Below are 20,807 nucleotides of genomic sequence, written 5' to 3' on the forward strand. Positions count from 1 at the left end.
GTCGAACATGAGTTCGACTCGAACTCAAAGCTCATCCCTATTCCTGAGTTGTGTATGTTATGTTTTGAAACATGCCTGTTTAGGTACTAAAATATATTTTCAAGGTAAAACTTAAAAAAAACAAGATTTAAAAAAAAAAAAAAAAGTTTTACAACGCACGCGTGAATGTGCATGGAGTACAAGGTTTTACTATACTCAACAATGTTTGGCTTCTTCTTTCAATGCTCAATACCAGTTTTTGTATTAAGTTGGTTTTTATAGTGACAATGGGTGTTATTTAATAATGGAAAAACCAGTTGGCACTACAACTGCACTAGGAGAACCTAGGAGACAGCTAAAAGAAACACAAGCAGTAAATCAAAATCAATATTTTATCAGATCATTTTTTTTATAATATCTAAAATAATTACAAATTTGCTGGCATAGCAATGGCCCCCCTACCCGTAAAATAATCAACAAATTTTTGACGCACTTCATGGGCGCTTTGGGGGGGCAAGCCAGTACGGCCAGCTTCCAGGGCCGTCATTATAGTTTCTGGAAGTCCGGCCTCAGGCCCAACTGAGGCAACATAATTTGGAGCATTTCTATTTCAAAAAGTTGTGAAGTATGCAGCATGCTAGAACTATGTGGTTCAGTTTGTACCCTGCCATATTTATTGCCGAAGGAAACTGGCAGAACCGCCTGGCCATTATCCCAAAGGCATTCTACACGACTCTTCTGGCTCTGGCCAGCCAGTAATTAAAAACCCTCTTCTCCGGGGTGAGGGTCCTCTGGGGGAATGGCCTCATCAGGTGATCACCAAATGCTTCATCAGCGATAAAAACAAATGGGAGTCCTTCCACATTCTCTTCCGCAGGTGGCAATCCCAAGCCACCACTCTGGAGATGTGTGTAGAATTCGATCTGGGCAAAGACTCCATCATCCGAAATCCGGCCATTCTTCCCCACATGCACATAGAGAAGCTCGTATGTCGCAGACACCACCGCCATCAAAACAACACTATGAAACCCCTTATAGTTAAAATAGTATGACCCTGAGTGGGGTGGTGGGATGATCTGGACGTGCTTCCCATCGATTGCCCCTCCACAGTTGGGAAAATCCCAACGATGAGCAAATTGGGAAGCCAAAAAAGAAAAAAAAAATTAGTACTTTTGCACATAACATTGCAAGCAGATTAGACGCATACATTCTTGGCCAACATCAGTATAACATTTATTTTAAGTATTTAAAGACAAAAAGATAAGGTACATTTATCAGATTACTCACACCCTCTGATGGCCCATTGGAAACATTTTGGGGGGGTTATAAATGAATATTGGACCCCAAAAAAAGCCTCTGGCACTCTGCCTGAATTTAAGGACAACAATAACATTTGGACACATTTTAGGGGGTGTTTAGAGTAAAGCACTACAATGGAGCTGACAAAATACATTAGGTGACTAGGCTAGGTGTATATGGGCCCAGGATAGCATGCTGGGGAGGTTAGTGAAGGCAAATATGCATGAAGGACAAAAAAGAGCATTAAAAGCTTACAGCATGCATGGGCACAAAGGGGACATTCAGAGCATATTACAATCATGGTAATTAGGGAATGAGGAAATAAATACAAAACATTTGTATGCATTAAATACATAGAATGTGATGTTAAAGGAGAAAACTTACCCTAATATAGTCCTTCTGCAGAACCTGTATGATGGCAGAATAGGTCTCTGGAATAATGATCCCCAGAGCCTGGGGGGAAATGCCTGTAGAGAACTTGAGGTCCTGTAGACTTCTCTGCGTCGCCAAGTACCACAACGTGGCGACTAGCCTCTGCTCCGGAGTGATGACTTGCCACATGCAGGTGTGCTGCTTCGTAATATAAGGGGACAGCAAAGCTAACAGACAGTGAAAAAGGGGGTCTCTCATCCAGAGAAAATTCCTGAAATCATCTCTTGGATCAAAGGCATATGAGAGCATTGGTCACGCTGGTGCAACCAATTCTTGGTCCATGAACTCCTCCCCACCCTGTTCATGGACTGGGCTTGGGTCAAAGCAAGAACCCCAACACCAAGCCCCCGCATAGCACAAACTCTACGATGAGTAGGTACCTGCAACATGGCTTCAAAACGGTCGTCTGGTCAGAACGAACTAACAGAACGCACTGAAGAACAGAAAGGTCTGTGAAGAGCGAGCTGAAAATCAGAAACGAACATACAAGAATGCACTGCAAAACAGATACGAACTAACTACACGCACTGAAAACCAGATACAAACCCACAAGCACAAACTGAAGAGCAGTAACGATCTAAAAAGTATGAGTCTGAAAAGCGCGAATCGTCTCTCACCAAACTTCTACTAACACGAGATAAACACGAGATTAGCAGAAGGAGCCTAAAGGGTGGCACACTGGGTATTGAACTTCCATTTTCTAGTCCCGTGTTGTATATCACCTCGTTCTGGATGGTTGGAATTTGGTGTGACCGTGTGTATGCAAGACAAGCTTGAGCGGAATTCCGTCCGAAAAACCATCCAAGATTTTTCCGACGGAAAATCTGCTCGTGCGTACGTGGCATACGTTTTTAAACTTCAAGATCATTCAGATTAATAGGAGTAGGCTAGAAATAATTGAAATACAATTTGGAAATTATTATGCATGGGCACAGTTGGGAAACAGTTGGGAAATTAGAGAGTGACAATTAACAGGGAAAAAAGGGATATAATGGGACATTGGGTTAGCAGGTTGGAGGTAATCAAAAATTATAGGCGCTACCATAAATCTATAATGCAGCCATAATAAAATGTTACGAATGCAGAAAATCTTTAAAACAAAATGAGTTCACTGGAATTGATGTTGGTTGATAGAAAAAGGGGATGGATGATATTAATAAATAATAAATAGGATGGAGTGCCATTCCAATTTTTAAAGAAGTTATCTGTGAAGACTGACAGATTGGAAAGCATATGAGTATGTGTATCGTGAAGGTCTTAGTTGTATAGGTATGGGAAGTTGTTGTAACCCACCTTACATATATTTTGTTGCTGACATTCAAATAATGCAAAAAAATTTAAAGATGGCAAGCAGACCTTCAGCCCATATTGGGGGTAAATAAACTAATCTTAAACTTGCTTATATATCCACATTACAATACAATTGCCTACCACATACAGTGCCTTGAAAAAGTATTCATACCCCTTGAACACATTTTGTCATGTTACAACCAAGATTCTGTGACACGTTTGGGTGGTTCCGGTACATTCTTTGCTATCAGATCTCTTAATGCTGGTACTCGCCTATATATGAAGCGCAGTTTATCAGGTAGAATCTTGCCAAGGGTGTTATCTGTTTTCAGAACAGGCCAGTACTTCTTGATGATTTTTTCCATTTTTTTATGTTGTGCACTGAAATTCATTATCAAGGGCATGTCATTATTATCTATGTTAGTTTTGATTTTATCTTGAATGAGTGCTTCTCTTGGCATTTGATCGACTTCTTTGATTTTGTCCAAAATGAATTCTTTACTGTAGCCTTTATCCTCAAATTTTTTCCCCATCCATTGAGCTTGTGTTAGGTATTCTTTATTGTTGGAGCAATTTCTTCTCAGTCGTATAAACTGTCCTTTTGGAATATTCATTAACCATGAATGGTAATGACAGCTGTCTGTAGGTATGTAACTATTCCTTTCAACTGGTTTGAAGAATGTTTTGGTACTAATGATGTTGTTCTCAAGTTGTATTTCTAAATCTAGAAAGTGGACTGATTTGTCGCTTATCTCATACTCAAGTCTAATATTTTTCTCATTGATATTTAATTGGTTAAAAAAGTTTTAGTTTTAGTATTTTTAGTTTAGTTTTAGTATTAGTTTTATCTTGATATTAGAATTTGCTTTGTTGAAATTAATAAACATTGTTTTTAAAATAAATACATACATGCAAATACCAGCAGTAAGCAGCATGATGATCCGATGATCACAGCGCCATCACCATAGGAACCGAAATGCCTAAATACGGAGACGCTGGCATCTCATGTTTAGCCTTGAGAAAGTCACGTGTCAGTGACGCAACATGTGGGAGGAGCCTAGGACGTAGTCTGCCAAATACATTGTATCAAACAGCAGCAGCTTGTATAGCAAGCTTCGTCCGTAAGAGCCAGCTGAGATTTGCTTATCTGCCTATCTGCATCCCTCAAACAAGTTAGGCACACGTGAGTGTATCACTGTGCTGTTTTGCTTGTGGACTTTCTTTGTAGCAATATTGCGCAATGTTTTCTCTCTTTGTTTGTTTTACATAAACCACCTGATACTGAGAAAATTACTAGTCATTGTGGCTGTGGAAGAAATAGCTTATAGTGTGAACAAATAAGCTCTGCAGGAATCCAGATATCCGAGGTTACTGAGGATTGAACTGTTGCCTATTAATCCCATCTCATGAACTCATCTGTACTTAATCGCACCTTACCGGCACTATTTATTCATTTATATTTATCAATTGTATATATATTGCACCTTTATAAGTTTATTTATTTATTTTTAGTAGCATGGATTATTTAGCACGTATTACAGGGAATATATTCAATTTATTTATTTAGTAATGATCACCCCATTTTCATTGGTACTAATTGGATTGTTCACTCTTTTGTTATTTGTAAGTGCATCTACAGTTTATCTGTACACTATTTCAATATTTGTTGCAATTTTCACTCTGGACAAATTGCACATGTTATTAACACAATTTTTAGTGCATTTGTGTGACTAGAGTGGCACAGCCCTTTTATATTTTTGCGATTTCACATTTTAGCGACCTGGTAGCATTTATATTTGACCACATTGGTTTTTTAGCACAAATTTCATTTTTATTCACATTGATTGAATTATGTATCAGAGCGCATCAATCTATTTTATATGTACACAACTGCAAACCTACCAAGACATGGCCATCCACCTAAACTGACAGGCCAGTCAAGGAGAGCATTAACAGGCCAGTCAAGGAGAAGCAGCCAAGAGGCCCATGGTAACTCTGGAGGAGCTCCAGAGATCCACAGCTCAGGTGGGAGAATCTGTCCACAGGACAACTATTAGTTGTGCACTCCACAAATCTGGCCTTTATGGAAGAGTGGCAAGAAGAAAGCCATTATTGAAAGAAAGCCATAAGAAGTCCCATTTGCAATTTGCGAGAAGCCATGTGGAGCGGCTAAGCTGTATCATTCCAGCGGTGTCTTATGTACCTTATATTCATTTAATAAAGAAGAATTTTATCTGCCTATCCCGGTGTGGCTGTCCAGATCCTTCTACACGATCCTATCTAAGCCATGTGGGGAACTCAACAAACCTGTGGAAGAAGGTGAACTTTTTGGCTACATGTGGCAGAAAACTAACACTGCACATCAGTCTGAATACACCATCCCCACCTTGAAACATGGTGGTGGCCGCATTCTTCAGCAGGGACAGGGAAGCTGGTCAGAGTAGATGGAAAGATGGGTGGAGTCGAATACAGGGCAATCTTAGAAGAAAACCTGTTAGAGTCTGCAAAAGACTTAAGACTGTGGCGGAGGTTCACTTTCCAGCAGGACAACAACCCTAAACATGCAGCCAGAGCTACATGGAACGGTTTAGATCAAAGCATATTCATGTGTTAGAATGGACCAGTCAAAGTCCAGACCTAAATCCAATTGAGAATCCGTGGCAAGACTTGAAAATTGCTGTACACAGACGCTCTTCATCCAATCTGAGAGAGCTTGAGCTATTGTGCAAAGAAGAATGTGCAAAAATATCACTCTCTAGATGTGCAAAGCTGGTAGAGACATCCCCAAAATGACTTGCAGCTGTAATTGCAGCAAAAGGTGGTTCTACAAAGTATTGACTCAGGGGGGTGAATAGAAATGCAGGCCACAATTTTCAAATATTTATTTGTAAAAAAATTTGAAACCCATTTATCATTTTTCCTTCACAATTATGTACCATTTTGTGTTGGTCTATCTCAAAAAATCTCAATACAATACATTTACGTTTTTGGTTGTAACATGACAAAATGTGGAAAATTTCAAGGAGCATGAATACCTCTTCAAGGCACTGTAATTGGTAACTGAATCCGCTAAAGGGGAGTTCTGCTAGGTTTAGTCATTTTCCATAGATACCACAGCGAAAATACTCATCCCTACACAGGATCCAGAGTTGTTCTGCTGAGATCCTTCTCTCAGCAGCTGCCACCAGGTCCCTCACTACCACGTTCATCTGTAACATCATCCGTAGTCTGCGCCACCTCTTCCAAGTTCTGGCACAGCCTACCAATGACACACCAGTAGGCCCACCTCCTTCCTCTGATATTAAATGGGTAACATGATGAACCTGATAGTTGTGCAGCAGAGGGTGGGTGGCATGCAAAGGAGCCAAGTCACTGCAAATGAACAAAGAATTGCTTTAAATTTACTTTAACCACTTGTATATGTATTATTTATTGTTTTTGTTAGCTGTATTGTTTTTCTTTTTTAGGCTTTTTCTCTCTGTATCATTTAGTTATTTGGCCAGTCACACATCTGTATGAGAGACATCACTCTGGATGAAGGAGAACAGGGGGCAGATTTGGACAGCAGCATTGTCAGTCTAGAGGAGGAGAGTTTTAGATGTACTAGCAGATTTAAATACACTAACAAATTGAAGCCAAACTCCAGCTCACACATTATAATCAGTTACAGCAAACTGTTTTTTTTTTCCTTTTGGGATAAGTATATAAGTAAATAAGTAAATAAAAGTGGATCATTTTAAGCACCCCTGTCAGTGCTAAATGGTTTGTCTCATCCCTGTAACTGCAAAAACAACAGACTTACTGGCTGAATCACCACATAAAAATAGAAGAAAGAAAGCCTAAAAAGGAAACTAATACAGCCATCACATTTAAGAATTGGCAAGTTGCAATATAATCAATGTTTGCGTGGGGGCTTTACGTATAACTAAAGGCACAGAGTGGAGAGGGATTGGAACATCTGTCAAATTTTTATTGCTGTCTGTGCCCCTGTTAGGGAGATTTACCCTCTCTATCTGTTATATTTACATCACTAAAGGTGGTGTCTTGATTTACTATTTACAGTTTTTTTCGAATAGGTGGGGGTACTATGTACCCTTTTCTCCTTTTGTTGGTATATGGGTCCCCCTTATTTTAAAGGGGCTTACAAATTTCTGTCCCCCATCCATAGACCCTCATAACCACTAGGCCAAGGTTGTGGGGAAGGGTGCCTTCTGCTCTTTAAAATAGAGACACGGAGCTTCGCCAGGGGGGTCCCTGGCAAGGGCCCCCATGTTGAGGACATGCAATCTAGTATGGTTCAGGAGGCGGGACCGTCTGCTTGTTTCCTGACCTGCCAGGCTGCATGCTCAGATATGGGTCCGGTGTTGATTTTGGTACAGATTTTGGCACAGTAATTTAATTGAATTTTTAAGGATAAGGGTCTGCAATGTACATTTAGAGGAAACCCCAAGCACTTTTTTGTGCGGTATACACCATTACTACATATCTATATCAGCTACTGTGCCCATCAAACACAGCCACTGTGCCCATCAAACGCAGCCACTGTGCCCATCAAACGCAGCCACTGTGCCCATCAAACGCAGCCACTGTGCCATCAAACGCAGCCACTGTGCCATCAAACGCAGCCACTGTGCCATCAAATGCAGCCACTGTGCCCATCAAACACAGCCACTGTGCCCATCAAACGCAGCCACTGTGCCCATCAATCGCAGACACTGTGCCATCAATCGCAAACACTGTGCCCATCAATCGCACCCACTGTGCCATCAATTGCAGCCACTGTGTCCATCAAACGCAGCCACTGTGCCCCATAAAATGCAGCCACTGTGCCCATCAATTGGCGCCACTGTGCCCATCAATTGCCGCCACTGTGCCCATCAATTGCTCCCACTGTGCCCATCAATTGCTCCCACTGTGCCCATCAATTGCCGCCACTGTGCCCATCAATTGCCGCCACTGTCTTGCACTTGCCTTACCAGCTCCTCGATGTCTTCTCCCGTCCTCTCTTCCCATCCTCTGCTATGATTGGATGCCTGGCGTCCAATCACAGTGCCTGTCGTTTCAGCCAATCAGGTGGCGGGTAACAGATCGGAGCACCTGATTGGCGGACAGGCGGTTTAGTGTTAGGAAAGCAAATATTCATTCACTTTTCTAACACAGCTGAGTGACCTGCGAGCGCCCAGCCTATTAGAGCCTATGGCTCTAATCTGGTGCTTCAGAAACACCCCTCACCGCTGTTATTCAGGCACCCTGTGCCCAAAAAGGGGACGGGCACCTAAATAGGGGGTGGCAGTGGCGGCAATAGATAGATTCATGCAATGCATGAATCTATCTATTGGTCATAGAGGGGGTGGTAGGAGAGAGGGGGGGCGCCCGTGCGCCCTTATGGACGCTGCGCCATATATACCAGATCTTCATCAAGGATAAGGATCTGGTATAGATGAAGGGAATTCCTTCATGATTTAGATTGTCATTAAATGATGAGCTTTCATTTTACAACAATTTAAACTCAATTATGTTCTTATGTTATTTTTTTTGGGGGGGGGGGTGGGTGCTGCTACATGTTTCTCAGGGCAGTGCTCAGCCCCCATGTCATTTGTTTCACAATCCTTTGCCTAATATCCTAGGAAATTGGCATTAATGTTTTTGAGGTTTCCAGTATCATTGACCTCAATTGGGTTAGGATTCCACAGCCAAATTTCATAAATGTTAGGAAAACCTGCCCCAAACCAAACCAGGTATGTGCCCTTTTTCATTACCATTACATGGCTCTCATGGAATTAGTAGTCTAAAAAATAAAGATAGCCTGGCAAGATCAACAAGTGTTTTCCATGCTTGCTGTAGATTTCTTTGCCTGAAAAATCAAATGAATGCAGCTACCACATTCAAAGACTGATAAGCTACAATATATGAAATTTTTGTTCTTGGGTTTATTTATCCTTCAAACATGGAGAAACTGAGATTATGGGGGTCATTTACTATAGCGCCAGGAAGTACTGGGCACTATGGCAAATAATAACGCCCATTTTAGCCAAATAAAATTTCAACAGGCGAATGTGTGAATGAAAATTAGCGATATTTGTGGTGAACATACGTTAGCAAATTCTAAATCAGCACTATTTAGTACTGATGGCGTATATGCAAATGCCAATTTCTACTAAGTTGTTATATAGCACGGCACTGTAACCATGATCCATGTATGTGAAAGAAACATTTTTATGTGAGATGTGCTCTACCTCATGTGCATCTATTGATGTATATTGCAATTAGTATTCCTAGTATTTTTCCTTCTTTTGCTAACAAATGCAGTTATGATTATTACATAGTAATGTCTGCTATTCTGTAAAGTTACATGTATTAAACATTTAGGTTACCTATTTGTTGTATGTTGTTTTTTATTTTTTAATTTAGGGGACTATAAATCGGTAATTATTTATGTTCATTCTTGAATCATACTACACTATTATGCAGGTCTCGTACTTAGCACAGTGGCTTAGTGGTCTTCTCAGATGTCTCCACAGCACTCACGGTACAAGTTCAAATACCATCCACCAGCTGTGTTTCTTCTTTCAGTGCACAAGCAAATTAAAATAAACAAACAAAGAAATGTAATCTGCCTGTTAGCTAGTGTGTGGTGTTTGGAATTTCACGCCATAATAGTATTGAATACTTACATATCATTGCATGCATTTGAAGAGTTAATATAATAGAATCAGCCAAATTAAAGGGCATTGGCTCGGAGCTATTTTACAATAAAGGACTTGTCAAAAACCAGCTATTGATTTTTTTTTACATTTCACTGTTTTTTTTGGTGAAAGGGTATTCACATAGGGGGGGCAGGATCTGGGAGCCCCCTTGTTAAAGGGGGCTTCCAGATTCTGATAAACCCCCTGCCCACAGACTGACAACCACTGACCAGGGTTGTCTGGAAGAGGCCTTTGTCCCCATCAACATGGGGACAAAGTGCCTATTACTTTTGCTAATAGGTGTCCCTTATACCCATCTCAAAAAGTTGGGAGGTAAGAAATCGCACCCTGAAGTCGCCCAAAGTAGTGCAGGAACTACTTTAGGGAATTGTTGTGCCGTCGCACCAATTCGGACAGTTCCATTGCCGTCAATAGGCGCCAATTTGGCCTGCAATTTGACATGTTAATTCAGAGCTATGTGGACATGGGTGAAGTTGCATAGATATTAGACCTGCACCATTCTGACCAAAATGAGAATCACAATTTTTTCACGACGTAAAATCTTTCCATTATCCCCAAAAAATTGGGCTAACTTTACTGGTTAGTTTTTTTTTTTAATTCATAAAAGTAATTTTTTCCAAAAAAATTGCATTTGAAAAGCCGCTGCGTAAATACAGTGTGACATAGAAAATTGCAACAACCACAATTTTATTCTCTAGGGTCTCTACTAAAAAAAATATAGAATGTTTGGGGGTTCTAAGTAATTTTCTAGCAAATGATTTTAACTTGAAACCAACAAATGTCAGAAAAAGGTTTAGTGTTTAAGTGATTAAACTTTCCTCACTTACACAGAAGTCTATTTCACTGACAAATTGTTACAATGTTTCTAGTTAAGTTCACTGATAAAGAATGACCTGATTCTTGGCAGACTGCCTCACGGCTGAGGCTTCAGAAGAGCAGAGAGAATTCTTTGCTCTTTGCTTTCACGCAAGAATCATGAAACGCTTTTTTCAAGATCGCAAAGGGGAACAATAACAATTCTTGACGATTAATCATACAGCTCTAATAAATATGAATGAAAATCATGGGAGACAACTTTTCATGTGACTCTGAGGTCCAAAGCTGCATGAAAAGTCACCCATTAGATCGCATGACAAGCAAGTCACAGCCTATTGGCGGCAATGGCACTGTTTCAATCGAGGCGACACAGATTTTGCGGTGCCGCACCATTTTGCAAAAGTAGTTCCGGCGCTACTTTTGCTGATTTCAGGTGTGACTTAAATAGAAATCTGTATGAAGCCACACAGATGTCTATCAAGTAGCACCTGAAATCACGCTGACCTTGCTACTTTGAAATTGGGCTACTTCAAGTGAAGTAGCCCGATTTCAAAGTAACATCAATGTAAACCAGGACAAAGACTAGTTTTTTTGGTGCACGAATACATATAGAAATAAGATCTTACACTTCCCCAAAACCACCATCCCCAAAACTAATTACAAGAAAAAAAAAAAAAAAGCTCAATGATGTACTTTTATTTTGCCAGCAGAAACCAAATTATGTACATTCATTTACTAGCTTCAAAAAAAAAAAATCTACAGGTTATATGGTGCTACATTTAGCAAAACAGTTGCAAATTGATTTTAAGGGCCCTGCTCATAGAAGCTTGCAATCTAAAATTTGTCTAAACCTTAGAGTGGACACAGCTTTACTTTCAGTGAAGAACGGGCAACACATCACATTTTTATCTGCAAGATTATAGAAACATTCTTAACAGTGATTCTTACAAAGCATTCCAACATAATATTAAAAGAGGCACATGTTCAAAACAGAACACCCACCGCTACCCCACAATCCACACATACATAGATGACCATGTTCTGCTGGAAGCTGCATTTCTGTGTACATGATTAAGCCATGCGATCAAAGAGTAGAAGGTCAGCACATGCTCCCAAACCATGTTTGCATGGTCAGACAGAGACAATACACACACAACATTGACAGCATGGCAACATAAACCCACTTTTGATGGAAAAAACGCACAAGAATTTCAACAAACAACCCCTGGTTGGGCATTTGCCAATATGCACAATATCATTCCTTCTCCTCCCCACAAATCACAGCAAAAAACCTGGCCTTCTCAGGCCAAACGAACTCCCCCAACTGCAGCCCTTTATACTGTATTTGCAGGTCAGCTGTGTTGGCACCTAGTTGTACAAAAATGGGGAATTTATCTCTTCTCAGACTTTTAAAGATATTTCAGTGTAGAAATCACTTTTTCACACAGTTTAAAAGCAGATTATCTTTAAATAATATACCGCATATTTCAGTACTATTTAGGCAATTAAATCATGCTCTAAACATTATTTCCATGTGCAATTCTCCAGCTTTTAGCAGAGTAAGGATTTGGGCACTATTTAGTTTCAGGGAACTATAGTAAATTCGATTTTGGGAGTATTTTCTCACCAGCGCTAGAGTGAATACCGTTTTAGTGCTAATTTGCACAAATTAGCGCTGTGGCGCTATATTAAATGACCCCCTATGTTTTTTACACAATGGTTTAATAACAGCAGATTTAAAATTCCACTAATGTAGTTTAGCATCATGATTAAGACTGTGACATTGCAGCAGATGACATGTTAACAGAAGAAAACTCTTTGATTGGTGTTCGCCAATCGCCATGTAATCATCATTTTACACTTCTTTGCATCCAAAAATAGGATTTTTATAACAGCTTACCTGTAAAATCCTTTTCTTGGAGTACATCACGGGACACAGAGCCATAGTAATAACTATGTGGGTTATATAGGCCACCTTTAGGTGATGGACACTGGCACACCCTAAGACAGGAAGTTCACTCCCTATATAACCCCTCCCATTACCGGGAGTACCTCAGTTTTTGCAGCAAAGCAATATATGTGTATCCAAAGAGGGGAGGGACCTCTGCGTCCCGTGATGTACTCCAAGAAAAGGATTTTACAGGAAAGGTGTTATAAAAATCCTATTTTCTTTATCGTACATCACGGGATACAGAGCCATAGTAATAACTATGTGGGATGTCCCAGAGCAATGCTATCTGAGGGGAGGGAGACACAAACAAAACAGGGCGCCATCAGACTTGAGGATCTATACTGCAGCCTGCAGCACACTGCGCCCAAAGGCGATATCCTCATGCCTTTTTACATCCACCTGATAGAATTTAGTGAATGTATGAACTGAAGACCAAGTTGCGGCCTTGCAAATTTGAGCCATGGAGATATGGTGATGCACTGCCCACGAAGCACTGACAGCCCTGGTGGAGTGCACTTTGACTTGAAAAGGTGGAATCTTCCTCTTTAAACCATAAGCTTGATTACTTGCCAAATCCACTTTGAAATAGTAGATTTTGCTGCTGCCTGTCCTTTTCTAGGACCTTCAGGCAGCACATTCGTTTTTCGAATCTGAGCAGTCGTTTTCAGGTAGACCTTGACTACTCTCACTACATCCAGCGAATTTAGCGACTTTTTCCCTGTAGAACAAGGTTCAGGAAAAAATGAAGGTAGAACAATATCCTGGTTTAGATGAAAACCTGACACTACCTTCGGTAGAAAGTTAGGATGAGGACGCACTACTACCTTATCCTTGTGAATAATCAAATATGGCTCTTTACAAGAAAGAGCCGCCATCTCTGATACTCTTCTTGCAGAAGATATGGCTACCAGAAAAACAAATTTCCTTGTCAAAAGGACCAATGGAATATGTCGTATTGCCTCAAAAGGCTGTTTCTGTAACACTGACAGAACTAAATTCAAGTCCCAAGAATTCAGGGGCGACCTAACCGGTGGATTAAGCTGCGTTACCCCCTGTATAGAATTACAGACCAGGGAATGCGAAGCAAGTGGTCGTTGAAACAATAAATAATAAATAAGGCCAAGACCTGGCCTTTCATAGTACTTATGGCCAGCTTCATCTCTGACCCTGTTTGCAGAAAAGCAAGGATTCTACCTATGACATACTTTCTAGGATGCCAACCCCTGGATTCACACCAGGAAACATATGCCTTTCAGACTCTATAATACATGACTCTGGAGGCCGGCTTCCTTGCATTAATCAAGGTAGATAAAACTGATCCTGACAGCCCATGCTTCCGCAGAATGTGGGTTTCAATAACCAAACCGTTAAATTTAGCGTTTGTGAGGTAAGATGGAATACCGGACCCTGCGATAGCAGGTCTGGAAGTGGTGGTAGGGTCCATGGGTCTCCTACCACCATCATTGCGATCTCTGCATACCAAGATCTTCTGGGCCACTAGGAACCACCAACTTCCTTTCCTGCTTGATCCTGAAGTCGTGGAAGCAGCAAAATAGTAGGGAATGCATAAATCAGTGAAAACTGATCCCACGGGTTCACCAAGGCATCTGTTCCGCATGCTAGAGGATCCCTTGTTCTTGACACAAAGTTGTCAACCCTCTTGTTGAACCTGGACACGAATAGGTCTACGTCCGGGATCCCCCATCTCTGGCATATTGCCAGGAAGATATCGGGGTGAAGGGACCATTCCCCTGGGAACAACTGCTGGCGACTCAATTAGTCCACCTGCCAATTTTCTATTCCTGGAATGAAGACTGCCGACAGGCAAGGTACATGATTTTCTTCCCAAGTTAGGATATGGTTCACCTCTCTCTGGGCCGCAAGACTTCTTGTGCCCCCCTGGTGATTGATATAGGTCACTGCCATGGCATTGTCGGATTGGATTCTGACAGGACAATTCTGAAATCTGAATGACCAGGCCCTCAGGGCCAAGCGTGCTGCCCAAATCTCTAGAATATTGATGGGCAAGGTCTTTTCGGTTCTGGACCATTTCCCCTGGGCAGTCGCCTCTTCCAGGACTGCTCCCCAACCTGAAAGGCTGGCATCTGTTGTTACCACTTTCCATGTAACTGGTATGAAGGATTTACCTTTCTGCAGATTCTTAGTTAACCACCACCAATTGAGGCTCTGGCGCACCTTTGGAGACAGATGCATTGGGAGATCTAAGGCATGGACCCTTTTGTTCCAAGCGGATAGGATACTGTTTTGCAGCAGTCTCAAATGAAACTGAGCAAAGGGAACGGCTTCGAACTGAGCCACCATCTTCCCTAACAACCTCATGCAAAGGCGAATAGGAGGGTCCTCCTTCGCCCTGACGATCTGGACCAGCTCCATTATGATGCTGATCTTTGCCTGGAGCAAAAATACTCTTTTCTGGTCTGTATCTATGATCAGACCTACGTTTTCTAGCCTTCTTAAAGGTTTTAAGGAAGACTTCTCTGGGTTGAGGATCCACCCTAGGTCTTCCAGGTAGTTGACTGTGGTAACCACGCTTTTGTTTAAGCTGGCTACTGACCTGTCTATCAAGAGCAGGTTGTCTAGGTTTTCAATAACTGTTATACCTTGAGTCCTTAGTTTGGCCAGAGAAGGGGCCAGAACTTTTGTAAACACCCGGGGATGCAGTGGCTAGACCGAAAGGCAAAGCTACAAACTAAAAATTGACTTTTTCTACCTCAAAACGTAGATACTTCTGGTAAGCGGGAAAAATAGGCACATGCAGGTACGGTGCAGATGGAGACTACTGATTGGATTGATTCCATGCAAAACGAGCGGATATTTAGGAATCGGTTCAGATCCTTGAGATCTAGAATTGGTCTGACATCTACATTTGGTTTTGGCACCGTGAAGAGGTTTGAATAAAACCCCAACCTCTGCTCTTCCATGGGGACCTCCATGATCACTCTCTGAGACAAGAGCTGGTCTAATGCTTGAAAGAGAGACTTTTTTTTCTCTGGATCTTGGGGACGTTTGATCTCAGAAAACAAGGAGACAGGAACTCCCGGAACTCTAGTTTGTAACCTAGAGCTACTGTGAAGACCACCCATCTGTCCCGAAACTCTTCCTGCCAGACCCTTGAGAACTGCAAGAGTCTTCCCCCCACTCGCACGAGCGGGGGTGCCCCTACATAAAGAGGCCTTAGGATTCTGCTTTGTAGGTTTCCTTCCCCAGGACTTCTTCTGTTCCTGGAGTTGACCCTGAGGTTTACCTCTTGAACCTGACGGCGGAGGCCGTCGCGACTGCCTAGAGGCTGATACCCCTGATCCTGGAGAAGGAGCCTGTTTAAATGAAGGATGTTTATTCCTTTTCTTAATTGGCAAAAGGGTACTTTTTCCACTTGAAATTTTCTGGATGTATTTATCCATCTCCAAACAGCCTTTCACCATGAAAAGGAAACCCAGCCAGGAGTTTTTTGCAGGGCGCTTCTGCTGGCCAATTTTTCAACCATAAGATCCTAAGCATATGTACAAGTACAAGCGTAAGGCGTGAAGTCTGAAGAATAGAATCTCTAATAGCGTCAATAGCAAAACATAACGCCCCTGGCAGCTCGGCTAAATCCCGTGCCTGCTGATCAGGGATGACCTTGAGTACTTGTCTCAACTGGTCCTTCCGGGAATGACATACACCTATTGCCACCACTGCAGGTTGAGTTACTGTTCCTGCCAAAGAAAACAAGCTTTTTAATAAAATTTCCAATCTTTTATCGGTTGGATCCCTAAGCATCTGAGCATTGTCAACTGGACAAGTTACATTTTTATTCACATAGGAAATAGCAGCATCAATTGCCGGTATATTCCACCTTTTTGTGAAATTTTCCTCCATAGGATAAAGTGTTGAGAACTTTTTTGGAGGGGGAAAATGTTTATCTGGGTGATCCCACTCAGAATATATAAGCTGTTCCAGCAATGGATGGACAGGAAAAGCATGCATAGCTTGGGGAGGCTTTAGGGAACCCAAAGCAGAAGTGGGCCTTTCAGCTGACTCATTTGAGGGTAGCTTAAATGTGGAATGAACCATTTCTGTAAGCGATTGTACCAGCAATTTTTCAGTTTGTGAAGCTGAAAAAGTTTCTTCCACAATTGATTCCTCGGAAGAGGAGTCAGCCTCCCCATGGTCCCCTGAGGGGGCCTCAGCCTCTCCTGCCCACTGATCCTCTGTTTGAGGGACCTGGGCGGTAGAAGGAGACCTATCGCATTTTCTCCCAAGCTGTGAAGATGCGATTAGAGCAGTCAATCTTTCCTCCAACCCCACCAAGGCTGAGGAGAAAACATCCTCATCCTCATGTAGACAGGGGCTGAAGTGTTGGAAACAGTTGCAACACTTGACAAACTTGATGGCTCACCCTGATCAGCTACCCCTGGATCTTTGGGGGGGGGCATTGCTTAGGTGAGACTAGGGTCCTCAGATATAATCAGGTTTATCATCAGAGTTACTGGGTCATAAGAATGCCGCTGCTCGGGACCACCTGGTCCAAGGAAGCCACCCTGTTTGAGTTTTCCCCATCAACTAGTTGAGGTGAATAGTAGCTCATAGTTGTAGTGTAGATTGACCATGTCTAGAGTGTTTTCTATGGTGGGTATTTGGTTGGTTTTCCAGAGTCTGGTTATACTCAGTCTGGCTGCCAAAAGGATATTGGTTGTAACTATCCTTAGTGGAGTGGGGATATTTTCGATTGATAGATTAAGCAATGCTAGTGCTGGAATGGGGGGTATGTGGCTTAGTGCTGTGTCTGATATAATGCTAAAAATCGCTTTCCAATAGGTTTGTATGGAGGTGCAAGACCAAAGGATGTGAAACAAGTCCCCTTTGTCCGAGTTGCATCTGCAACAGAGAGCTGAAGTCCTGTTATTGAATGACATTAGTTTAGTGGGTGTGAGATACCACTGTAGTGATATTTTTTGTGTGAGTTCCCAAAACGTGGAGCTGTGAGTGGCTTTGTAGACATAGCTCAAGGCTGTCTGCCATTGGGTTTCATTGAAAATTTGGTCCAAGTCTGCGTCCCAGTGGTGGTGAGGTTTTGATTTAGTAAACCTTTTTTTTTTATGAAAGGCGTTGTAAAAAAGGGAAGTACCTTTCATTTTTGGAGTGGGATTAGTCAAGTACGTCCATAGGTTATGAGGAAATGTGTATTGTGGTGTGGTTAGCTGTGAAATGCAATGCTTAACTTGGGTATAGGTGAAGAGTTCCGCGTGAGGAATTTTGTATTTTTGTTAAATTTGCGGGAAGGATAGCAGGTTATGTTCATGAAATAAATCTTGTATGCAATTCAGGCCGTTTGACGTCCAGTGATTCAGGGAAAGGTCCATAGTACAGTGTTGTAGAATCGGGAGAGGTGGTGCGAATGCATCAGATCGAGTCGGATTTGAGTTAATTAATTTTTTCCACGCTAGAGCGGAGGCTCTCATTGTGGGAGGTAGTGTCTGAGATATGGGAGGGCCAAGAGGAATGCCTAAGAGCCAACTTCGTAGAGAATTGTATTTGAGTGATGTTGCTTCCAGTTGTCCGCACAAAGTTTGGGGGTGTGGACGGAACCAGTCCTGCAACTGGGTCAAAATTGATGCTCTATAGTATTCCTCAAAGTCAATAGATCCGGTCCCCCCTGCGTATTTAAGTTTGGTGAGTGTAGTTTTAGCGCATCTGGGTTTTTTGCCTTACCATAGTAATTTGTTGAGTATTGTTTGGAGGGATTGGAAATGGTATGCTGGGATAGGGATAGGAATCGTTCTAAATAGGTATAGCAATTGAGGTAGATGTATCATTTTGAAGGCTGCGAGTCTTCCTGACCATGACAGTTCATGTTTAGCTAATTGTGGACACCTTTTTGGAGTTTGTTGAGGAATGGTTTAAAGTTATACCTAAAAAAGATTTTTTGTTGTTTTTGTCAATTGTACACCTAGATATGTTATATCCCTTTCCACCCACGTAAATAGTGTTTGTGCTTGAAGTAGATTCCTGGTAGCGGCGTCCAGGCCTAGGTCAAGGATAACGACTTTGTAGCATTAACTTTGTAGTATTAAATTCTACTAAACCATTTGAGAGTATCTTGTACTTCAATAAGGGAAGATGTTGGGTTGGTTAGCATAAGGATGACATCATCCGCAAATAAGCTGATCTTGTGCGACTTTTGACCTATGTTGAAGCCTACTATTTTAGGGTTTTGTCTGATGTGTTCCGCTAGGGGCTCCATGAGCAGATTGAAGATCAATGGAGATAATGGGCACCCTTGCCTAGTTCCATTGGTTATGTCAAATGGTCGGGATAACATATCTGCGGAGTATACTTGGGCGGAGGGAGTAGTGTATAGTGCAAGCAAGGCGTCCAGAATTAGGCCTCGGAATCCAAATTCCTGAAGGACCTGTTGAAGGTATTTCCAGTGTATTCTATTGAACGCCTTCTCTGCGTCCAGTGAAAGGAGCAGAGAAGGCGTTCCATTGCTTTCGGCGTGGTGAATGATGTTGATCAGTCTCTAAGTGGCGTCGGACGCTTGTCTACCAGTTGTAAAGCCGGATTGGTCTCTATGGATTAGTGTGGGCATGACATGTAATAGACGGGTGGCGATCATTTTCACATAGATTTTGAGGTCTATATTTAAAAGCGAAATAGGGCGAAAGTTTTGGGGGGGCAGTTGGTTCTTTTCCCAATTTGGGGCGGGTGATAATCAGCGCTTGCAAGGATTCACTTGGGAACCGTGACCAAGATGCTGCTTCGTTGAATAATGTAGTTAAGTGAGGTGCTAATAGGTGGGCAAATCGCTCAAAGTACTCCCCTGTGAGGCTATCAGGGCCTGGTGCTTTATCTGGGGGGGGGGGGGTTATGGTTGCTATGATTTCTTGTTCTGTGAAAGGGTCATTTAATTGGGATATTTGTTCTGATGATAAAGATGGGAGTTTAATGCTTTGGAGGAAGTCTTGAATGTCTTTGGAGGAGGGTTGGTGTGTGTTTGAGTCACGTTGTAGATTATATAAGTCACTATAATAATCACTGAAAGCATCAGCTATCTCCTGGGGGTTTCTAAGTTTCTCTTTCATATGATGGTGATATAAGTGGTCTATTTTATTTTTAGTTCTCGTACCTTTGATACGTTGGGCAAGGGCTTTCCCTGCTTTGTTAGACATGGAGTATGAAGTAGGTCTTAGTTTCCTCTTGACATGTTCAAAGGAGTGGAGAAGATGGAGCCTAAGTTCTTGTCTAAGAGATAAGAGATGTGCTGAATGTGTTGGTTGGGGGTTTAGGCTTTCTAGATTGGCTATTTGGGCGGTAAGGGTGTCAATAAAGCTAGATCTCTGCTTTTTGTGATGAGAACTGAGTTTCAGCAGTATGCCCCTTATGTATGCTTTGTGTACATTCCACACCACACCTGGTTCAGACACTGAGCCTGTGTTGAGTTCAAAATATTCCTTTATATGATCGTTTATTTCTGGAGAGTATGTCGGATGTTGCAAGATATAATTATTTGTTCTCTAAAGAAATGTATTTTTTGGTTGTGGAGTATCGGATATAGAAAGGGTGATAGGTGCATGGTCTGACCAGGTCGTGGTGTGGATCATAGCCGCGCTGATGTTTTGGAGCAACCATTTATCTGTAAGGAATAGATCTATAGGGGAATAGGTCTGGTGGAGGGGAGAGAAGTACGTGTAGTCTCTCTCCTCTCCATGGAAACAGCACCAAACATCAAACAAATCATGGGTTCTGATGAAATTTTTTAGGGGGGATATTCATCAGGTCACAAAGAAAATGCATTTGTTTGATGTTTGGGGCATAGATATTTATCAGAGTATAAGCAATGTTGTTTATAGTACATACAAGAATAATGTAACGACCTTCAGGGTCTGAAACACTTTGTTTTAGTTGGAATGAGATAGAATTTCTAACTGCTATTAACACTCCTCTTTTCTTAGAGGTGAAGGCGGCCGGGTAAACATGAGGAAAATGTTTGTTTGTACACATAGGTGGAGCAGTAGATTTAAAATGTGTCTCTTGTACACAGAGTATATCACACTTTAGATCTAAAGCTGTTTTCCATAGTAAATGTCTCTTTGCTGGGTGATTGAGTCCATTCGTACTGAGGGACAGCACTGTTATTGGCATTGTCTGCGTTGTATGTTCAAATGGAGATGTAGATACACTTACAGTTGGGAGTAGTCTGGCGGCCTCCCCTGATCCGGAGGTCGTGTGCATTCTGATGATTCTGGTGTGGACGAAGTTCACTCTAGACAAGCAATTGGTGGCTGAAAAGAGATAATGTTAACAAATAGAACTAAACACTGAAAAAATTG

This window comes from Aquarana catesbeiana, linkage group LG03, assembly GCF_042186555.1.
Source record: "Aquarana catesbeiana isolate 2022-GZ linkage group LG03, ASM4218655v1, whole genome shotgun sequence".
Taxonomy (NCBI): Eukaryota; Metazoa; Chordata; class Amphibia; order Anura; family Ranidae; genus Aquarana; species Aquarana catesbeiana.